The sequence below is a fragment of the Nuphar pumila genome, chromosome 8 (genome assembly GCF_984573655.1).
Source record: "Nuphar pumila chromosome 8, dmNupPumi1.hap1.1, whole genome shotgun sequence".
Taxonomy (NCBI): Eukaryota; Viridiplantae; Streptophyta; class Magnoliopsida; order Nymphaeales; family Nymphaeaceae; genus Nuphar; species Nuphar pumila.
Genome location: NC_143256.1, coordinates 40,249,229 through 40,270,338, shown reverse-complemented (window position 1 = coordinate 40,270,338; position 21,110 = coordinate 40,249,229). Strand labels below are relative to the sequence as shown.

Sequence of the window (21,110 nt, the reverse complement as noted above, 5' to 3'; positions counted from 1 at the left end):
CCCCAGTTCATCCACGTCCTCTGCGGGAATACTTCATTCCCACAGACTATGTTCAGGCATCCTGCATTCGGAGACCCGATGTAGGAGCACCTCATTACGAGATTAAGGCCAGCATTATTCAGATGTTTCCATCCTTTTATGGCCTTAGTCATGAAGATCCCTACAGACATTTAGATGAATTCCTCGAAATCTGTTCTACTGTTAAGATACAAAATTTCGATGATGATGCTTTGAGGTTGACTCTATTCCCCTTTTCATTGAAGGACAAAGCCAAGTATTGGCTAAAGTCCTTAGATTCTGTAGAAATAGAGTCCTGGGATCAATTGCAACAGGAGTTTTTTCGGAAATACTTTCTCATTGGTCGTACGAATCAATATCGTAGAGCCATCACTAGCTTTTCAGAGCTAGATGGTGAGCGCTTTCATGAGACCTGGGAGAGAATGAAGGATCTCCTCAGGAAATGTCCCCATCATCAGGTGCCGAAATGGCAACTGGTGCAGAGCTTCTATGATGGATTGTCTGACAAGAATCGTCAGATGATCGACTCTTCATGTGGAGGGACATTCATGCTGAAGAGCGAGGATGAAGCATGGAGGTTATTTGATACATTGGCAGAGAATTCCCTTCACCATGCTTCGAGCTCTCATTCGAATAGAGCCACACCCAGCATTCAGAAGAAAGCTGGTGTTCTTGAGATTGGTCCATCTACTGCACTACAGTGCAAGGTAGACATGATTGCTCAGAAGATGGACCAGCTTCTCTCAGGACCATCCACTACTCAGCAAGCGTGTACTCTTTGTGCCAGTCCGGCACACGATATCACTGAGTGCCCTTCGGCATCTCAGTACCCTGAATTTGTTCAAGAACAAGTTCAGGCAGCTCAGGGTTTCGTCAGACCGCCGAATAACCCATTTTCATCGACATATAATCCGGGTTGGCGTAACCATCCCAATTTTTCATGGAAGAATCCACAGTCTTCCATGCAGATGCCTACATCCTCTCAGCCAGTTCGGCAGCCATCTTTTACTCAGTCATTTCAAAGACCAAACTATTCTCAGTCTTCTTCTTCTTCAGTCACTCCCCCGATTCAGCAAGAGTCTGCCCCGCAGACATCTTTTGAGGAGGGACTGCTCCAGGCATTCCAAGAGGTGAAAACCTCTAATCAGAATGCCTTTGATAAGTGTAGCCAGATATTGAGCTCACATACGCAGTCCATTGCGAAGTTAGAGTCGCAAATGGGACAGTTAGCTGAGGCTATCAGTAGGAGACCAGAGGATACATTACCGAGTCAGGCTGTCATGAACCCGAAGGGCAAGGACCAGATGACTGGAGGCCTGTTTCATACTGAGACACAGCAGCAGGCCAAATCTGTTATGACCCTGAGGAGTGGACGTGAGTATCACATTGAGGGTAGAGAAAGAGAGAGTAGAGAGAGGATAGAGGAGCCAGAGACCATTGTTTCACCTACGTCGGCTCAGCCATCATCATCATCCCCATCTCCATCATCATCTTCATTACCTTCATCATCATCTTCATCTTCTTTGCAGAAGGATAGGAGTGAGACTTCTCACAAAGAGAAGGAACCACCCGAGTATACTCCCCCATCACCCTATCCCAAAGCATTAGAGTCTCCTCGATATAGAGGGAAGCAAGGTGCGAAGATCCAGGACATGCTTGACATATTCAAGCATGTGCAGATCAACTTACCTTTGCTCGATGCGATTCAACAGGTGCCGGCATATGCCAAATTCCTGAAGGAACTATGTACACAGAAGCGTAAATCTAGAGAGAGAGCTCCTAACAGGGTCCATCTGACTGAGCAGGTGAGTTCAGTACTTCAGCATCAGACACCACCAAAGCTCAAGGACCCTGGAGCCCCTATCATTGCTTGTACTATAGAGAACATCCGGATAGAACGCGCATTGCTCGATCTTGGAGCAAGCGTGAACATTCTGTCCAGGTATTTCTTTGATTCTTTCGGGCTAGGAGAGATGAGATCGACTCCGATTACACTGCAGCTGGCAGATCGTTCTGTCAAGGTACCGAGAGGTGTCTTGGAGGACATGCTAGTTAAGGTGGATGACTTTTATTTCCCAGTCGATTTCATTATTCTTGATATGGAAGGAGTAGACAGCCAGCATCAGACTCCGATCATTTTAGGCAGACCATTCTTGGCGACTGCCAATGCGTGCATCAACTGTAGGACCAGAGCCATGGATCTCTCATTCGGCAATAGGAAAGTCAAGCTGAATATTTTCAATGCCGCGATGGGTCCAGCAGGAGACATGGACTGCTTTCATGTAGATATTGCACATGAGTTAGTGGAGGAGCAACCCGATTTGTATATTACTGAGGATTCTTTAGATTTGTACCATATAGAGAAGAATAGTGGTGTAGATAGTGTAGATGTGTCTAGAGTATCGTCAGAGAGACTACCTTGGGGAGCCGTCATTGAAACTCTCCCACCACTTGCGGAGACCCCCGCCAAATCCTCGATCGAGTCACCTCCGAAACTCGAGTTGAAACCCTTACCGGATTCACTCAAGTATGCGTACCTCGGAGATGAGGAGACTCTGCCTGTCATCATCTCGTCCCTGCTCACTGAAAAGCAAGAGCAGAGATTGCTGACTATTCTCCGAGAGCACAAGGCAGCGATTGGCTGGGGAGTTGCTGATCTGAAGGGGATTGATCCTTCATTCTGCATGCATAGAATACATTGTGATGAGGAAATCAAGCCATTTAGGGATATGCAGAGAAGGCTAAATCCCAACATGAAGGAAGTAGTGAAGAACGAGGTGGTGAAGTGGTTGGATGCAGGAATCATTTACCCTATTTCTGATAGCCAGTGGGTCAGTCCGATTCAGGTTGTGCCGAAGAAGTCAAGACTCACTGTGGTTGAGAACGAGAAGGGTGAGAGAATTCCGATGAGAACCACCACAGGATGGCGAGTTTGTATCGATTATCGGAAGCTGAATGTGGCAACTAGGAAAGATCATTTCCCATTGCCATTCATTGATCAGATTTTAGAGAGACTCGCAGGGCAGAGCTACTACTACTTTCTAGATGGATATTCAGGATACAATCAGGTAGCTGTCCATCCTGACGACCAGGAGAAGACCACGTTTACATGTCCTTATGGCACCTTCGCGTTTAGACGTATGCCGTTTGGGCTCTGTAATGCCTCGGCTACTTTTCAGAGGTGCATGCTTGCTATCTTCTCGGACATGATTGATGATGTGATTGAAGTTTTCATGGACGATTTTTTAGTGTATGGCTCTTCATTTGAAGATTGCCTCCAAAAACTTACTCGAGTACTGAGTAGATGTGCGGAGACAAATCTTGTCCTTAGTTGGGAAAAAAGCCATTTTATGGTCCAGGAGGGGATTGTGCTCAGACACATTGTGTCCAAGCGAGGCATTGAGGTTGACAGAGCGAAGGTGAAATTCATCTCCCGTTTGACTCCACCCACCTCTATGAGACAGATTCGATCATTTTTAGGGCATGCGGGGTTTTATAGGCGGTTCATAAAAGATTTCAGTAAAATCTCATAACCGCTTTGCACTTTATTGGAGAAAGATCAGCCCTTTGTTTTTGGTGAGGATTGTATGAAGGCCTTTGAGATTCTCAAAGAGCCTTGATTATTGCGCCCATTTTGAGACCTCCAGATTGGACTCTCCCATTTGAGATTATGTGCGATGCATCTGATTATGCTATGGGGGCTATTTTAGGACAACGCGTTGATAGGAAGCCCTATGTGATCTACTATGCGAGTAGAACTTTGTCTGATGCTCAGATGAATTATACTACGACAGAGAAGGAACTACTTGCCGTAGTTTTCGCATTGGATAAGTTTAGGTCCTATTTACTCGGTTCGAAGGTGGTTGTCTATTCTGACCATGCTGCATTGAAATATCTGTTGAATAAGAAAGACACCAAACCGAGATTGATTCGTTGGGTTCTACTACTGCAAGAGTTTGATCTCGAGATTCGAGATAAGAAGAGAAGCGAGAATGTAGTAGCAGATCACCTATCCAGACTGATAGTGGAGACCACGCAGGATCAGAGGCCGATCAGTGATTCTTTCCCCGACGAGCAGATCATGTCAATCAGTACACCGCAGTTACCCTGGTTTGCAGATATTGTGAACTATCTGGTTTCGAGGCAGATACCTGAGCATTGGAACAAGAATGAGCGTGAGAGATTCCTATCTCAGGTGAGGCACTATTATTGGGATAAACCAGAGTTGTTCAAATACTGTGTAGATCAAATCATTAGGAGATGTGTTCCGGAGGAGGAGTACCAATCCATTCTGAATTTTTCCCATTCTTTAGCCTGTGGAGGGCATTTTAGTAGTAGGAAGACGGCTGCAAAGGTTTTGCAGTCAGGATTTTATTGACCCACACTCCACAGGGATGCTCATGAGTTCTGTAGGCGATGCCTTCAATGTCAGCAGATTGGGAACATGTCCAAGAGGGACATGATGCCCTTGCTTCCGATTTTGATAGTCAATATTTTTGATGTTTGGGGCATTGATTTCATGGGACCATTTCCTCCTTCATGCGGAAATTTATACATTCTGGTGGCGGTTGATTATGTGTCCAAATGGGTCGAGGCTGTGGCAACCAAGACCAATGATCATAGAGTAGTGCTTAAGTTCATTAAGCACAACATTTTCAGTCGTTTTGGTGTGCCACGTGCGATGATTAGCGATGGTGGCAAGCATTTTAGGAATGTACAGATAGCTTCTCTGCTGAGAAGATATTCTGTCAATCATAAATTCACCACTCTGTATCATCCGCAAACTAGTGGACAGGTTGAAGTGTCCAATAGGGAGATTAAGCGAATTTTAGAAAAGATAGTTCGTCCGGACTGCAAGGATTGGTCCTAGCGCTTAGATGATGCACTTTGGGCATATAGAACTGCATTTAAGACTCCCATTGGCATGTCCCCGTATCGCCTTGTATTCGGGAAAGCATGCCATCTTCCTGTCGAGCTAGAGCATAGAGCGTACTGGGCTATCAAGAAATTGAATTTTGACCTCACCCAGGCTGGCAAAGAGAGAGCACTGCAGCTCTCAGAATTAGAGGAACTCGGGAATGATGCGTATGAGAATGCCAAATTATACAAAGCTCGCACGAAAGCATTTGATGATAAGCATATTGTCAGGAAAGTGTTTGAGCCAGATCAGAAAGTGTGGCTATACAATTCTCGTTTGCATTTATTCCCAGGGAAATTGAGATCGAGATGGACAGGTCCTTATATTGTGAAAGAAGTATTTCCCCATGGAGCAGTAACATTATTCGATCCTATGACCCAAGGTACATTCAAGGTGAATAGGCAAAGATTGAAGCCCTTTGTTTCAGATTCCTTGCAGGATGGTGAGTGTGAGATAGTGCATCTCATAAAGGCATGAGGATTCAACCAGAGGGATGTATAATATGTACACTAGTTTATTTTTCATTTCAGTATTTTTCTTTATTCAGTATTTCATTTCATATGTGCTAACATTTGTTTTGATGTATACAGGATGAATCTAACACTTAGTGTATCAGTTACCAGGTGCATGGAAGAGCTTTCAAAGAATTCAAAGATCAGATGAAAGTCAACTTCAGAAGCTCAGAGCAAATCAGGTTGTATCTATCCTTTCTCCCATATTTTTGTTAGTGTCTTTTAGTGTGCATTTGCATTACATTTTTATTTATTTTGTATGCCACTAGGGACAGTGTCATTCAAGCATGGGGGGATGGTTTAGATGCACGCACACAAAAATGTCAAATTTTTTTCTGACTGGTAATTAAAGTAGGCATTTGAGAACAAGTTGTAGCGTATATGATTGTTTTTGGCATAATCTAACAGTTTATAAATTTTTAAGACCCATAAAAATTTTTTTTCTATACTGAGTCAAATAGAGTAGTTGTTTATGAGAAAATTCAAAGAAAAGATAGTATTTGATTGTTAGAAAATTTTGAATCATTTTAGTATAAGTATGCACAGTATGTTTTGTGAAAGAAATAAGCAATGGAAAGATGTGTTTGAAAAATGAGTTTAAAAGAGTAGAGCTACGTTTAGTTGTTGATGTCTTCGTGAATCCTAGTAGTGGAACTCAGACACGAGATGAAATGTTTGAGTATCTTAACGAAAAGGATAACGAAGGAGATCATCTTCTTGTCTAGTTGATATCTGTGGCCTTTGTAGTTCAAGTAAGTAGAATCTGAAGGGTGTTTTACACCTGGTGCCCCAAAGCCAGCTGGTTTGGGAGCCACCGGTTTGAAAGCTTGTTACATGGACTGCATAGAAAGCCTAAGAGATAGAGACATTGCACAAGACGAGAGGAAGACTATACGTAAACTATTAGAATAGAAGGTCTAATGACTCGAGCAATTAAGTCTGAGGGATACTTTGTATCTAGTGCCCTAAGGTCGGCCGACTTTGGAGTCAATGACCCAAAGCTCGCTACACGGGTCACGAAAACTGACTATTCGAAATAGTGCTCATGTGAGAAGAATGCTTAAGAGAACAAATTGGAAAAAGGGTGAAAAATGAATGAAAGAAAAAGAATGTGCGGAATGAGAAAATTTTCATTGCTTAGGCATATATGTGTATTACTGTGCAGAAAATATACAAGTGAGAATAAATGAGTAAAACATGAGAATACTTGACTTTCGGAGAAAAATCATGAACTAGCTACAATATTAGAAAGGTGAAGGAAAAGAATTTTTACTGTGGTGGCATGAGATTTTTAAACTGTTTTGAGAATGTCAATTACATGAAATATTTATTACAACTGCATTCTTAAGAGCCTAATATTTTGGAAAAATCATCCTCGCATTCCATTGATGTTTGTGGGTAGCATCTCTGCAAACCCTCACGAGACCTTACTCGTCCATTAGTGTAAGCTAGGGGTTTAAAGGGCTTGTTGCATACGCTAAATGCAACTGTGATTCCTACGAAAGTGAGTTAGTTTTATGCATTCATGCTTAGCATTTCTTGTCTTCGTTGCAGAGCATAATTAGGGTTTGTTAAGGGACTAACAAACATTCAAGCATGGGGGTATTTGATGATGCATGAAATGCACATCATGTTAATAAGTTTTTCATGCATTTTGTATTAAGTTTAAGGTTTTAAACCCATGTTTAGAAGTATTTTGATAGTAAGGGGTTATGATTCGAATTTCAGAAAAATCAGAGTTAAAATGAAAGAGTTATGGCTATTTCAGTGTTTGGGCACGAATTTTGAGGTGAATCAGATCCATATCCGACCCAATTAGGTTATTTGAACTTTGGATCAACCCTTAGAAAGCCCAAAACCCAACCCACACGCCGATCCATATCCAATTCAAAAAGTTTTGCAGAAAACCCCCCAGAAAGTGGCGCCTAGCAAATTTTATTTTTTTAACCTTCTTTCTGAAAAATGTCTAAATTATAAATAGTTTTTTTTGAAGAACCCTAGGCGTCTTTGGCTTTGTTTGGACGCCCCTTGTAGTGATTCTACTCCAGCAGCTCCTTCCTCTCCATCCTCCCACGTTTTGGCCATTGAAGACCGGTCTATGCTTGGGTTCCAAGCATATTTCGATTCCCTTTGTGTTTTCTCTGCATTTCTTTCTTTCTCCTTGCTGTATTTTCACCATTTTTTTGTACTTTGCAGGTGTAGCAGAGGTGGAGACTACTAACCTTGTGTGGGAGTGCGAAACACACCAACAAGGTGAGCCGGCCCTACCTCCATCCGGCTTTCTACACCCTCCGATCGAGAATCGGCGCATACTCCATCTTCGGTGGATCTCCAACGTGTAGCAGCTGCAAAGGTGTTGTTTTTTGGTGAAGTCCAGCATTCTCAAACTGTTTGGAACGTCCAACTCCAGCCACGGTCCGCTCTTCTTCATCCCCTCGGTCGTCGAATCTTCCAAGAGGTTGAAAAGTATATTTAGTTTCCAGGGTTATTGTCCAAGTACGAAGAGTGCATAATTGGCGAAAAGACGGAAATACCCTTGGTGTGGAGCAGAAGACTTAGTGCTGTTTCATTTTCATTTTAGTGATTAATTGTAGTTGTATTAACTTTATAATTGTAGATTGACATTTGTAATTAATAAATTAAATTTTCTAAAAATATCTTGATTAATTCCTGTTCCCTGAGGATTTGACCCGTACTTACCACTTTGTGGAAAGTCGGTTTTTATACTTTTGGTTGACGATTTTCCGAAGTTTTATTGCAAATACTTGTTTTAAAAATATCATTTCAAAATATCAACCAATCGTCTTATTCCGCTGCTAAAAGCTTTTCTAAGTTCCGCTGCAAAGAAAAAAAAAATTTAAATTCATGAAAATTTTAACTTAGCTTTGTTTTAGAAATTCGGGGCGTTAAAGAATTGGTATCAGAGCATGTGTCTGAGAAACCTGGTTCAAGATCCGTCATGTCACGATATCGCACTTTAAGTATATTTTATACTTTTTATTCTGATCTGGGTGCATCTTTGTATAGATGGCAACTCATGACTCTCGAGGGTACTGCTATCATTGCGGAATCATGCACGATGAGTGGGTATGCCAATATGAAGTCCAAGACTGCCAGTATTGTGGCGAAGAAGGGCATTCCGCCAACGAATGCCAAATAAAACATACCGCCGATATGGGTCGGCGGGGATCGCTTGGTCTTAGGGATGAGACCTCGCGTGTTAGTGGGCCACATTACTCCAGTAGAGGGAGTAGCCGTACCCCAGCAACTTCTGATGAACTACCGTCTCTGGTAGAATTTGACTTGAACTTCCTTGAGGGATTTGGTCAATCGCAAGGCTATCAATAGGCATCATGTACGCCTAGTTTGCACAGTCGGGATGAGGGATGCAACAACTCCTATAATCCCATTATGATTTCAGACTCCTCGAATCATAGTGCTATTATATGGGGGAACGGAGCGGCTTCACGAACTCCGAGTCTAAATGGCCAAGAAGAGGGATACAACCCCTATCATCCTGTTATGGTCTCGGATTCCCTGAGCCATGATGCCACTGAGTGGGCAAGTGGACCAGCATCACTGATCTACCCATAAGAATCGCTTGAAAGTGCGGAAGTGCCGCCCAAGCCAAAACTAGTAGTGCCTGCACCAAGGCAATGTGGAAGCAAACGATACTTCGGGTTGTTTGGGTCAAGAAAGAAATCCAGTTCCTAGAAGAGACTGGTAGTGTTTTTTAGTCAATAGACTCATGTGTATAGTTTCTTAACGCCTACAAGTCTGCCAGTACGGCATGACATTTTGTTTAAGCCGATGCTTGTGTAAATGCGATGTATATTAAGTAAATGAAACTTTGCTTCGATATATACATTGAGAAACTAAAACATATTGCTTGTATGTGATAGATAAATGGCTCCTACGACGAGGAGAACCATACCGAGCGAGGAGTCCCATACTCAAGGATTCCTGCTGGAAACGCTCAACAATCTGGTTACTGCCATCCGTGAAACAAGGCCAGAACCAGTCGCACCTCGAAACGAAAACCTTGGGGGAATAACCTATGAAAAATTCCTCAAGCTCGATCCGTCAGTCTTCGCCGGTAGAGCCAATCCGGAGCTCGCAGAGAGTTGGATCAAAGAGACAGAACGTGCCTTCTCGGTACTAGGAGTACCAGAAAAAAAGAAGACCAACTTTGGCACGTACAAGCTGAAAGACAATGCACGAAAGTGGTGGGATACCACTAAGATTATCCAGTTCTCGGAAGTTGAAGTCATTCCTTGGACTGACTTCCGAAGAGCTTTCATGGATACTTCCCGTTGCATTCCAGAAACAAGAAAAAAATGGAGTTTCTGGAATTGGAGCAGGGTGGCATGAGTCTGATTGACTATACCACCAAATTTCAAAATCTTGAACGGTACTGCTCCCAGTTATTTGAGACCGACCAAGAAAGGGCCGACAAGTACATCAACGGACTGCGAGAAGGGCTAAGGTCACGGGTTATCACCAGCATGCCCCAAACTTTTCAAACGGCTATGGCAGTAGCTTCGAAAATACAAGTGGATTGGGAGCGATAAAAAAAGATCATAGCAAAAAGGCCCGTAGTTGATGGTGGGAACAAGAAGAGAATGTTTCCAAGCGGCCAGGGTTCACGACAACCCTTTCAAAAGAAAAGGTTCCAAGGAGGGAACAACACTCAACAAGTTGTGAGGCCAAGGCAGAACATGGCTCCAAACAATCTGCAGTCCAACCCAAACTGCCCAAACTGCCATGTAAATCACGCAAGAGGACCATGTCCACATGACACAGGTGGATGCTTCTACTGTGGCAAAGTGGGCTACATTGCAAGACAATGCAGGAAGAAGCTTGCCGATGAGCAAAGGAGGAATGCCGGATCTGTCGGACCCTCTCAACAAATACCACAGCGAACACAAGTCCAATGACCCCCACCTAGAATAGAACAAAGGCCTGTTGCAGGTCGTGTATACGCTGTAACGACTGACCAAGTCGAAACCGGTGACCTCATTGAAGGCACCGTACCTGTTAATGGACATGCCGCTTACGTCTTGTTTGATTGTGGTGCTACTCATACCTTTATCTTAGATGATTTTACTGAACAACTCCACGCTTCGGTACAACTGGTGGATAAAATGATCGAAGTATACAACCCGTTGGGTTCACGCACCAAATGTATCCATTGCATCAAGAATTTGGATATAGAGATAGCTTGGCAACACTTGCCTACCGATGCCATCCTAATCGATATGGTACAATACGATGTCATTCTGAGAATGAATTGGTTAGCCCAGAACCATGCGAGGATCTTATGCCGAGAGGGCAGGGTGATTCTATCACGACCGGGAATGCCTAAGATAGAATACCGGATATCAAAGCCAGTTCCACAAAAGTGGCTTATATCAGCTCTTAAGGTTCAGAAATACCTTAGGAAGGGTTGTGTAGCCTTCCTACTTAGCCTTTCAGCTGAAGGCTCAAATATCCAATCCCTTGAGAGTTTGGAAGTGGTTTGGGAGTTTCCCGAAGTGTTTCCTGAGGAATTGCCAGGACTTCCACCACTTCGTGAGGTTGAATTTGGAATTCAATCCTTACCTGGAACTGTGCCAATATCCAAAGCCCCATATCGAATGGCGCCTGCTGAACTCAGCGAGTTGAAGTGTCAGCTGGAAGAACTGATGGAACAAGGGTTCATCCGTCCGAATGTATCACCGTGGGGAGCCCCGGTGCTGTTTGTAAAGAAGAAGGATGGATCCCTTCTGTTATGCATCGATTATCGGATGCTTAACCAGGTAATTGTTAAAAATAAGTATCCGTTGCCTCGAATTGAGGACTTATTCGATCAGCTCAGAACAGCGAGAGTGTTTGTCCAAGATCGACCTCAGGTCTGGGTACCATCAACTCAGAGTTAAGGAAGAGGATATACCTAAGACTGCCTTTAGAACGAGATATGGCCATTATGAGTTCGTAGTAATGCCCTTCGGACTTACTAATGCACCTGCTGTCTTTATGGATCTAATGAACCGGATATTTAGACCATATTTGGATAGCTTTGTCATCATCTTCATCGATGACATTCTCGTATATTCAGAGAATGAGGAACAACACAAGGAGCACTTAAGAATCGTCTTGAAAAGCCTTCAAGATAATCAGCTATATGCCAAGTTTTCAAAATGTGAATTCTGGCTAGACAAAGTGATGTTCCTTGGTCATGTGATCTCAAAAGATGGAATCGCAGTAGATCCTACAAAGGTCGAAGCTGTGATGGACTGGAAGCAGCCAGAAAATATAACTGAGATCCGTAGTTTCCTTGGACTTGCCGGTTATTATCGGAAGTTCATACAAGACTTCTCCCGAATCGCGGTACCGATGACAAAATTGTTGAAAAAGGGAGTCAAGTTCGAATGGACTGACCAGTGTAAGGAGTGCTTCAAGGTTCTCAAACAGAGGCTTACCACTGCCCCTGTCCTTACCTTACCTTCTGGTCAGGGAGGCTTCGTTGCTTATACCGATGCCTCAGGAACAAGTTTGGGTTGTGTGTTGATGCAACACGACAAAGTAATCGTCTATGCATCCCATCAGTTAAGAATTCATGAGAAAAACTATCCAACCCACGATCTTGAGCTTGCCGCAGTAGTTTTCGCACTTAAAATCTGGCGACACTACCTTTATGGAGAGAAATTTGAGGTCATGTCGGACCATAAAAGCTTAAAATACCTCTTTTCTCAAAAAGAACTTAATATGCGGCAACGGCGATGGCTGAAATTCCTCAAAGACTATGAATTCACGCTTTTCTATCACCCTAGAAAGGCGAATGTCGTAGCAGATGCCCTTAGTCGCAAGACTGTTGGCACTCTGGCCAGCCTCAACGGACAATGGAAGCTGATGGAGGATTTCGTTAGTTGGAAACCATTCCTGGCTGATCCAGGAAAGATTCGATTGTCATGCCTGACAATCCATATCGAGATCCTCGATCGCATCGTAGCCGAACAATTTAAGGACCCCCAGTACTTGGAATTGAAAGCTCGTGCTGAAAAGGATGACACTTTCTTCCATTTGAAAGAAGATGGAGGAATATTGATGGAAGAAAGGATTTGGGTTCCAAATAACCCTGAGCTAAGACAGGAAGTACTCCAAGAGGCCCATAGTAGCAAGTATACTATCCATCCTGGGGGTACGAAGATGTTCCGGGACTTGCAGAGAAAGTACTGGTGGAGGGGTATGAAGCGTGATGTGGCTACGTTTGTCTCAAAGTGTTTGATATGTCAGCAAGTTAAGATCGAACATCAGCGCCCTGGTGGAAAGATGCAACGGATCGAGATTCCGGAATGGAAATGGGAAGGCATTACGATGGATTTCATCGTTGGATTGCCTCAATCCAAAAGACAACATGATTCGATATGGGTGATCGTGGACAGACTCACCAAGTCTGCTCACTTCCTGCCAATCAACACTCGATACTCAACTGAACGATTGGCCGAGATCTACATTCAGCAAATCGTCAGACTCCATGGAGTGCCGATTTCGATCATATCTGATCGTGACCCGAAGTTCACCTCTCACTTTTGGGAGCAGCTTCAGAGAGCCCTGGGGACGAAACTCAAGTTCAGTACAACATTCCATCCCAAAACAGATTGGCAATCAGAACGAACCATACAGACTCTTGAAGATATGCTAAGAGCCTGTATGCTGGAATGGAAAGGTGATTGTGATTCCCACCTAGCGTTGGCTGAATTTTCTTATAATAATAGCCACCACGCTAGCATTGGGATGGCACCGTATGAAGCCTTGTACGGGCGACCCTGTCGATCACCAATCCATTGGGGTGAAGTGGGTGAGCGAACCTTGGACTCGCCCATAGTGTTGCAGCATTATACTGAGCAGGTCCACATGATCAGAAAGAAGCTACTGACTGCTCAGAGTCGACAGAAGAGCTACGCCGATCAGCGGCGTAGGGAACTCACTTTTGCGGTTGGAGATAAGGTTTTTATCAAGGTATCTCCAACCAAGAGTGTGTTTCGTTTTGGAAAGAAGGGGAAACTTAGCCCCAGATTCGTTGGTCCCTTCGAAGTTTTGAGCCGAATCGGAGAGACTGCCTACCGTGTAGCATTGCCACCGCAATACGCGCAAATACATGATGTATTTCACGTGTCAATGCTTAGAAAATACGTTCATGATCCTTCTCACGTCATTCAACATGAAGATATTGACATCCGAGAAGATATGACTGTAGAAGAAAGGCCAGTAGAGATCATGGACCGACGGGAGCAAGTGCTAAGAACGAAGGTCATTTCACTTGTCAAAGTGAGGTGGCAGCATCATAGAATCGATGATTGCACTTGGGAGCCTGAATCGGATATACGGGATAAATATCCTGAACTCTTCACTTTGTACTCTTAACTGAATTTCGCGGACGAAATTCCTTTAAGGGGGTAATGATGTAAGCCCGCAATTTTTCAGAAAATATCTGAATAAAATTCATGAGGCATTTACCGGTAAAAATAGCATTTTTCCTCAGAATGCGAAACGAATCAATTCCTGCGAGCCAGTTATACTTAAGATATTCGTCGATTCGCGAATATATGCTCAAACACTCTGAAAGCCATAACTTCCTATTTGAACAAAATCAAAGGATTCCTGCGAGCCAACTTTCTTAGTTACGTCAATACGAAGGGAATGGCGTACTCAGAATTTTTCAGAAAAAAATTGCCGAAAACCCGAAATTTTTGCGGGACCCACGAAAACATTGGTGGGACCCACAGAAATATTCCTCAGAAAATATCTAGTGGGACCCACAAAAATATCCCATGGAAATATCCAAGTGGGCCCCACTCCAAGGAACCTCATGGAATTTCCGGAATAGCCAAGGGTAAAAAGGGGATTCTGAAACTTGGGGCCCAAGTTTCAGAATCTATAAATAAAGGAGCCCCCCTCTCTTTAAAAATCGCCAACCCCTCTCTCTCTCCTCCTTTTCCCAAACCTCCCCTACCTAGCCTAGCCCACCTCAGCCGACCTGACCTGGTCTAAGCCTGCCTGACTTAGCCTGAGCCTGCTTCACCTGTTCCTAACCCACCTGACCTAGGTCTGAACCTACTTGACCTAAGTCCAAACCCAGTTGACTTGACTTGAACCTGGTTTGGTTCAAAGTCAAATTCCAAGTCCTTTTTCGTCCGAAGTTCGAAGTTGATCCTTTTTCGAAGTCGAGCCTCGTTCGAAGTGTTTGAAGCAATCGGAGCCGTTTCTTCCACGATTCGAAGTAAGTTCGCTTTTATTAACCCCTCTCTCTCAAGTATTTGATTGTTTGTATATAGCATATACTTTCTGAAGTAGTATCTTGCTTTAGTTCTTGGTTGAGCCCTCTAGGACACTTTGGTGTTCATGCGCTCGCCTCGTAACTATCGTCGGATATATATGTTTGAATGCGCAGTATATGCGTTCTTCAAAAATAGTATCTCGCCCTAGTTCTTGGTTGAGCCCTCTAGGACACTTCGGTGTTCACTCGCTTGCCTCGTAACTATCGTTGGATACAGATCTAGGTGTATATCTGTTGATTCTGCCGACGCGTCCTATATCGCACAGGCTATGTAATTTACCTTTGTCGTCGCGTCGTATGATGCCAAGGCTCCCTGTTTTCTGCACTTCCGATTACTGCACTTCCGATTATGCATTTACTTACGCCGCTGCGTCGAACGATGCCAAGGCTTCTGTTTTGTTATATATGTAGAATATTTCGTTCAGTTACACACCCTGAACAATAGTATATGTATTTCCTTTACGCCGCCGCTGTATAAAGCACAGGCTTCTGCTTATACTACATATATGACGCATAAATGAGCATTCAAATGGAGATCAAACTCCAAATCGCCCATGCGATTCTTTTACCGCTCCTCGTTCAAGATTCTGCTTGACGAATGAAGCCCCTATTGGAAAGGCTTCGGTTTTTTTTGGCAAAATGCTCTTTACGTAAAGACTAAGTCAATTACGTATGTCCTGGCTATGGCCTAGGGTTCCTGCAACCTTGATGGATGTAAAGTACGCACAACGGTGCACATCCATTTCCCGAATTAAGCATAGCGATTTCCCACCAAAGAGGGGAGATGCCGCTGAAATGGATAAAAGAAAACGCACGCTTTCTCCGTTAAAGAGAGGAAGTGCTGCTGAAATTCTTGAAGGAGCTAAGAATAGCTCAGAAAGAACGTAGCAGGAGTGTTGCCCAGTTCATGGGACGCCTTCTACGATGTAGAAAGGTTCGTCACGCCACTGCCGATAGAGCAGAGGAGGTGCTGACAGAATGGTTGGCAAAAGAGCTGCCAGAACCAGTTAAGTGGCACAACGATACCTTTTGTTGGAACGATGTCAGAATGACTCGTCTCTCTGACACCTGCAAGGGCACCATACTTGTAAGAGTCGTTGCGCCAAAGTAGTGGTAGCGCATTGACGAGGTCCTGAGCTCGTTGCGTAAAAATACGCCGAGTAGCTGATCCGTAGAGATCGAGTCATGTGCATGCTCATTGAGAATTATCAGACAACCAGACTCGTAAGGGCCGCTGAGCCGGAGTGTGTTGTTACCACCAAAAGAGGTGAAGTGCTCGTCAAAGCCGAAGTGCCGAGAGCAGAGTTAAGCATGCATATGAATAAAACCTTTGTTCCACGGTGAAAGCCGTGTGGTTGATTGGGGTCGAGTACATACTTCTCAAAGGCTGCCCTATAGGCATGCAATGTTCGTCAAGTAATTGTAAGACCGGCAGGCCCCTTTCAGAATTTCTCACCGAGGAAGACAGTGATGGCGTAGCCTTGAGTGACATATATTTCACCCGAACCTGATAGAGTTCATTGATGGCCTCCGTCACTCAGAGGTATGGAGGTCGTGGTTATCCTTAAATATCTAAGGATTGAACCCAACTACTGCAGTAGCAGAATGCATTCGGATACCTAGTAAGGATCTCTTCTGGTATGCTGTACCATCCTACTAGGGGGATGGGGTCAACAGGCCTTTGGGTGTCTAAAATACATAGAATAATCAACCCCCAGATCATCGCGTTGTCGCCCAGATATGAGTCTCCTAAGCCCAGGGGGAGGTGCAATTATCGAAACAAAGCATTAGCTTAGGTACAGCGATACTTTGAATGTATGAGTGGATGACGTTGTTGAGTCAGTCCTGCATAACCTTTGTGAAGGTGTCATGGTTGGTATACTACTGGACCGATTGAGAAAGAACCCCATTGATATCCGTACGACTAAGCGAAGCTCGGAGAGTTATCCTTAGATTCGTAGGATACGGATGTGCCAAGCATAAAGGCTTGAGTTAGACATCCATTCGTGACCCTGAAGAGGTCAAAGCTAAGTCGTAAAGACTTAAGCGGTTATTCCAACTCACAACCCTGAAGAGGCTTATGCAAAGTCATGAAGACTTGCGTAGATGTTCAACTCATAGCCCTGAAGAGGCTCTTGCGATATACGCTAAGTCATGGAGGCTTGAGCGTCGTATTACGAACTGCGACCCTGAGTGGTCTATGCATTTACTCGAGTTGAATAGATAGGTGTTTGCTTACTTACTAGACCTTCAGTGGTTCTGACCCCGTGTTATGGGGATTTCTGGTGTTGAACCTGCGTTGCGATATGCGGAGCAAGGCGGCATCGAGTTCCAGGGTTTCTCTAGACAGAGTTGTACTGCTTTCTTTTTATTGAACCTACACTGCTTTTCTAAGCAGTAGTGTTGTAATAAACATGTGGTTTTCGATAAAATGGAACACTTTGGTGGTCAATGAGTTGCTTGGTCACATACCTGCAACGTGCTCGAAGTTTTCTAAAACCGACGACTCATTATCGTCTTATTCCGCTGCTAAAAGCTTTTCTAAGTTCCGCTGCAAAGAAAAAAAAAAAAGAGAAATTCATGAAAATTTTAACTTAGCTTTGTTTTGGAAATCCAGGGCGTTACATTGACTGCTTTCACGAGCGGTGTGCTCCGTTGGCCATGTGAGGCTGAGCACGTGGATGGGCAGGCCAAGTCCTCGTTTTGCATACCCTACGGGGACCACGAGGCAAATTCCTCGTTGTGAGGTATGATTGAACATGAGCCTTAAGAAAGATAAACCTGCTTCGCCCCATTCATAAAATGATTCACCTTGGGAGAGGGTGGATGGTACAACCCTGAGTGACTTGTCGTTACTACGACACGTGTTTTGACAGGAGCTGTAGCATCCTTTGGCCTTCAGTCACTTAGAGTCAGGGAGGTCAAGGTTGCCTTTTTAGGACCTCACTACTGCAGTAGTATGGATTGCAATCCTTGCCTATGTGAGTGTTTCTCCTAGCCGTGTGCTGCTCGCATATGGTTGACTCGGTCTGTAGCTTCCCCGGTTGCAACACTAGACTTGTAATAACAGACGCCGGATGCATGTCTCACAGAATGTGAGGTTTCCTTCGCGTACCCGAAGGAGTAATCAGAAGAACTTAAAGACTAACCAATCAGCTGACTTACTGTAGTTACTACTTCCCTTGTGTTGTGGACTTTACTCCAGTTGCTTTTTCTTGTTCAGCTGTTACTTGGTTACTTTACTGCTCAGCACCTGTTACAGTTGTTACTTCCTTGAGCACTTGATTTACAGTTACTGTTGCTTCCTTAGTTACTTGCTGCTCAGTTAGTTGCTTAGCTACTTGCTTTCCCTGTTGCTATCGCTTGTTGACTAGTACTTGCCACTTTACTCTTACCCGACACAGGTACTTACACTTGTTAGCTTTCTTGTTTTTCTTATGCACATGATACATGTATATCTATTTGTGGTTGTTTCTTCACCACCTCGCAAGAGGACTGACCCTGTTTTATGGGGATGTAGGTGATGAACAGGTGTAGTGCGGATGCGTTGATACACGGTGGAGGCTCTAAGGACCCACACACACTTGAACTGCAGATCCTGTACCTGGTGGTTTTGGGGTTCTGGTTGCTAGGATATTTTCCCAGTTTTGTACCTTTTGTACTTACTTTTGTAAACTCTTTAAATTGTTGGGGTGTTCCCCCTTGTTACTTCACAGTTACACTTTTGTACATGTCGTTGGTTACACTGTTTCCACTTGTTGCACTTATCTGTGGCGGCTGCCCAGACTTGCGACTTTGTTGTTTTCCCACGCTTGCTTTCCGCTGGTTTTCTACTTAAACCTTTCAAAAAAAAAAATTTCTCCTGAAAAATTCCAAGTTTTCCAAGGTCAGGGTTTGGGGCGCCAGAGTGTTTTGGTATCAGAGAAGAGTTTGAGTGTGTGGTCAGAGTTTCATCGTGCATCATCCATCGCACTGTAAGTATGAGTTAAGCTTCTTTATTTCCTACTTTTTAGATAGTTTGTGTTTGTGGATCTGTGCATGTGATAGATGTCGACAAACCCTACCTATGGCAAGATTTTGGAGGCTCTCCAAAACCTGACTCGAGGCGAAGAGGCTCTCAGCAGAGCTGTGCGACATTTGGCGCGTAATGTGCATATGTTGGCACCTTCATGTGCCAGGTGTTTGGAAGATCACGCGGGGCAGATCTGTCCCCGTGAGTTGGCTGAGTGCCCCTACTGTAGTCTTCGTGGGCATGTCGTAGAGGAATGCCAGACGAAACAGAGGGATGAGCTCTGGAAGACCAACGCAGAAGACATCGAGGATATATCTTCGGTCTCTGGACCATTGGTTATGGAAGTGGATAGTCAAGACGGAGAAAGGCGTGGAGCGATCGATTCTCCCTAATACTCTCCTGAATCCTACCTCTATGATGTTTCTTCGGAGTATGTGCCACCGATTCTGAGGGAAGTCCTAGAGATCTCTGACACGCTGCTGAGGAATGTTTTTTCTCCTCCACGTGTTAGGCCGAGGCGCTGTGGTAGTTGGAAGGACTACAAGGACTTCTATACCAGCAAGTCATGAATTTGTGATGTGTTGCTTTGGTGTTAGAAACACTGAGTCAGTGTTTCGTTCTTACTTTTGTCGTGCTTTAGTTATTGGCAATGCTTGTTTAACCCTACCTTGATGAAGGGTACTTCTGTATTGTTCAGTTTTCCCTATTAATAAAATGGAAATTTTCCTATCTTTATGCAATTGTTGGTTGCTTACGTATAGACTTGTGCGTATTTAGATGGTGTGGCGCACCAGGTGTGATGACCTTATGGAGACTCTGAACAACCTTATCGAGGTTGTGGGTCGACAAGCAGAGACTATGAGGAACATGGGCGAGCACCTCCAGCAGGCCGCCCAGAAACAGGGAGCACCTGCCGAGGTTCCTGTTGCAGCAGTCCCATACAAGCAATTTATGAGCTTGAACCCTCCCTTGTTTGATGGAAAGTCGTCGCCAGAAGCGGCCGAAGACTGGATTAGAGAAATAGAGTGTATTTTCCGTGTGTTACAAGTCGACGATGATCGGAAAGTTGATTTTGGAACATATCGTCTCAGAAAAGATACAGAGAGGTGGTGGGCAACCACCTGGGAGATCAAATTCGATAACCAGCCAGTTGATTGGGAGCAGTTTGTAGAGGCATTCTACGCAGCATATTTTCCAGCTCACGAGAGAAGCTGGAAAATGCAGGAGTTTCTCGACCTTCAACAGGGTAGTTCTTCTCTCTCTGAATATGTCGCGCGTTTTCGCAGTTTGGAGAGGTTTTGTCCACACTTATACACGATGAAGAAGGAGCGAGCTCTTAAATTTGCTCGAGGATTAAAGCCAGTACGACAGACGAAGGTGTACACCCGTGCACCTATGACGGTCGATGAGGCTTTAGAGACGGCCTCCTTGCTTGAATATGATTAGACCGAATCGCAGAAGACTCCCGCACCACGTCAGCAACAATAGAATCCTAGCCAAAGGAGTTGGCCAAGGAAGAGACATTTCCAGCAGAACCAGGGTGGAAGGAAGTTCCATCCTCAGTAAAAAAAGCAGCAAAACAATAGCAACACCCGCCAGATTCAACATCAGAAGCGTAGACCCCAGTACCAGCAACGCCAGCAGCCATAGCAGAAGCAGCTTACCGCAACCAGTTGTCCGAAATGTACCACAGATCATCCAGGGCGACCTTGCCCACGGGACACAGGTGGATGCTTATATTGTGAGAAGATGGGTCATTATATCCGGGATTGCAGAAAGAAACAGGCGGATGACCAACACAGGAATACGCCGAGTACTTCCCAGCCAGCACAACAGCGACAACCTTTGACACAACAGCAGCAGCAGCCGCAGTCATATCCTCCAAAGCCAGCGAACCAGAAAGTCATTGTCGGTCGAGCATACGCGGCAACAGTTGAGCAAGTGACCAAGGCAGAGTTGGTCCAAGGTATGATCTTAGTAGCCGGACATGAAGCATTTACTTTGTTTGATGGTCGTGCTACTCATTCGTTCATAGCAGCTAGATTTGCTCGTACCATACCTTTGGCAGTCGAGTCTCTGAATTTTTCGTTGGAGGTTCGCACTCCAACTGGAGTGTAGTCTTTTTGTGACTCATATATCCCAAACATTGAGGTGTCAGTGGCAGGACAGAACCTGTCAGCTGACGTTATCCTGTTAGATATGACCGAGTACGATGTGATTTTGGGCATAGACTGGCTTTTCGAGTACCATGCTCATGTCTTTTGTCGGGAAGGCAAGATCGTTCTTTTTCGGCCTGATCATCCTGTTTTGGAGATCAAGCTTCTTTGACCT

The 21,110-nt window shown here is 44.4% G+C and overlaps 1 non-coding gene across 1 annotated transcript; it reads right to left on the bottom strand.

Annotated features, from left to right (window-relative positions):
* Positions 1-375: 375 nt before the first annotated feature.
* On the bottom strand, positions 376-478 carry LOC149829914 (small nucleolar RNA R71). The gene has a single exon (XR_016433982.1). It is a non-coding gene; the product is annotated as a small nucleolar RNA R71 (small nucleolar RNA).
* Positions 479-21,110: the final 20,632 nt, after the last annotated feature.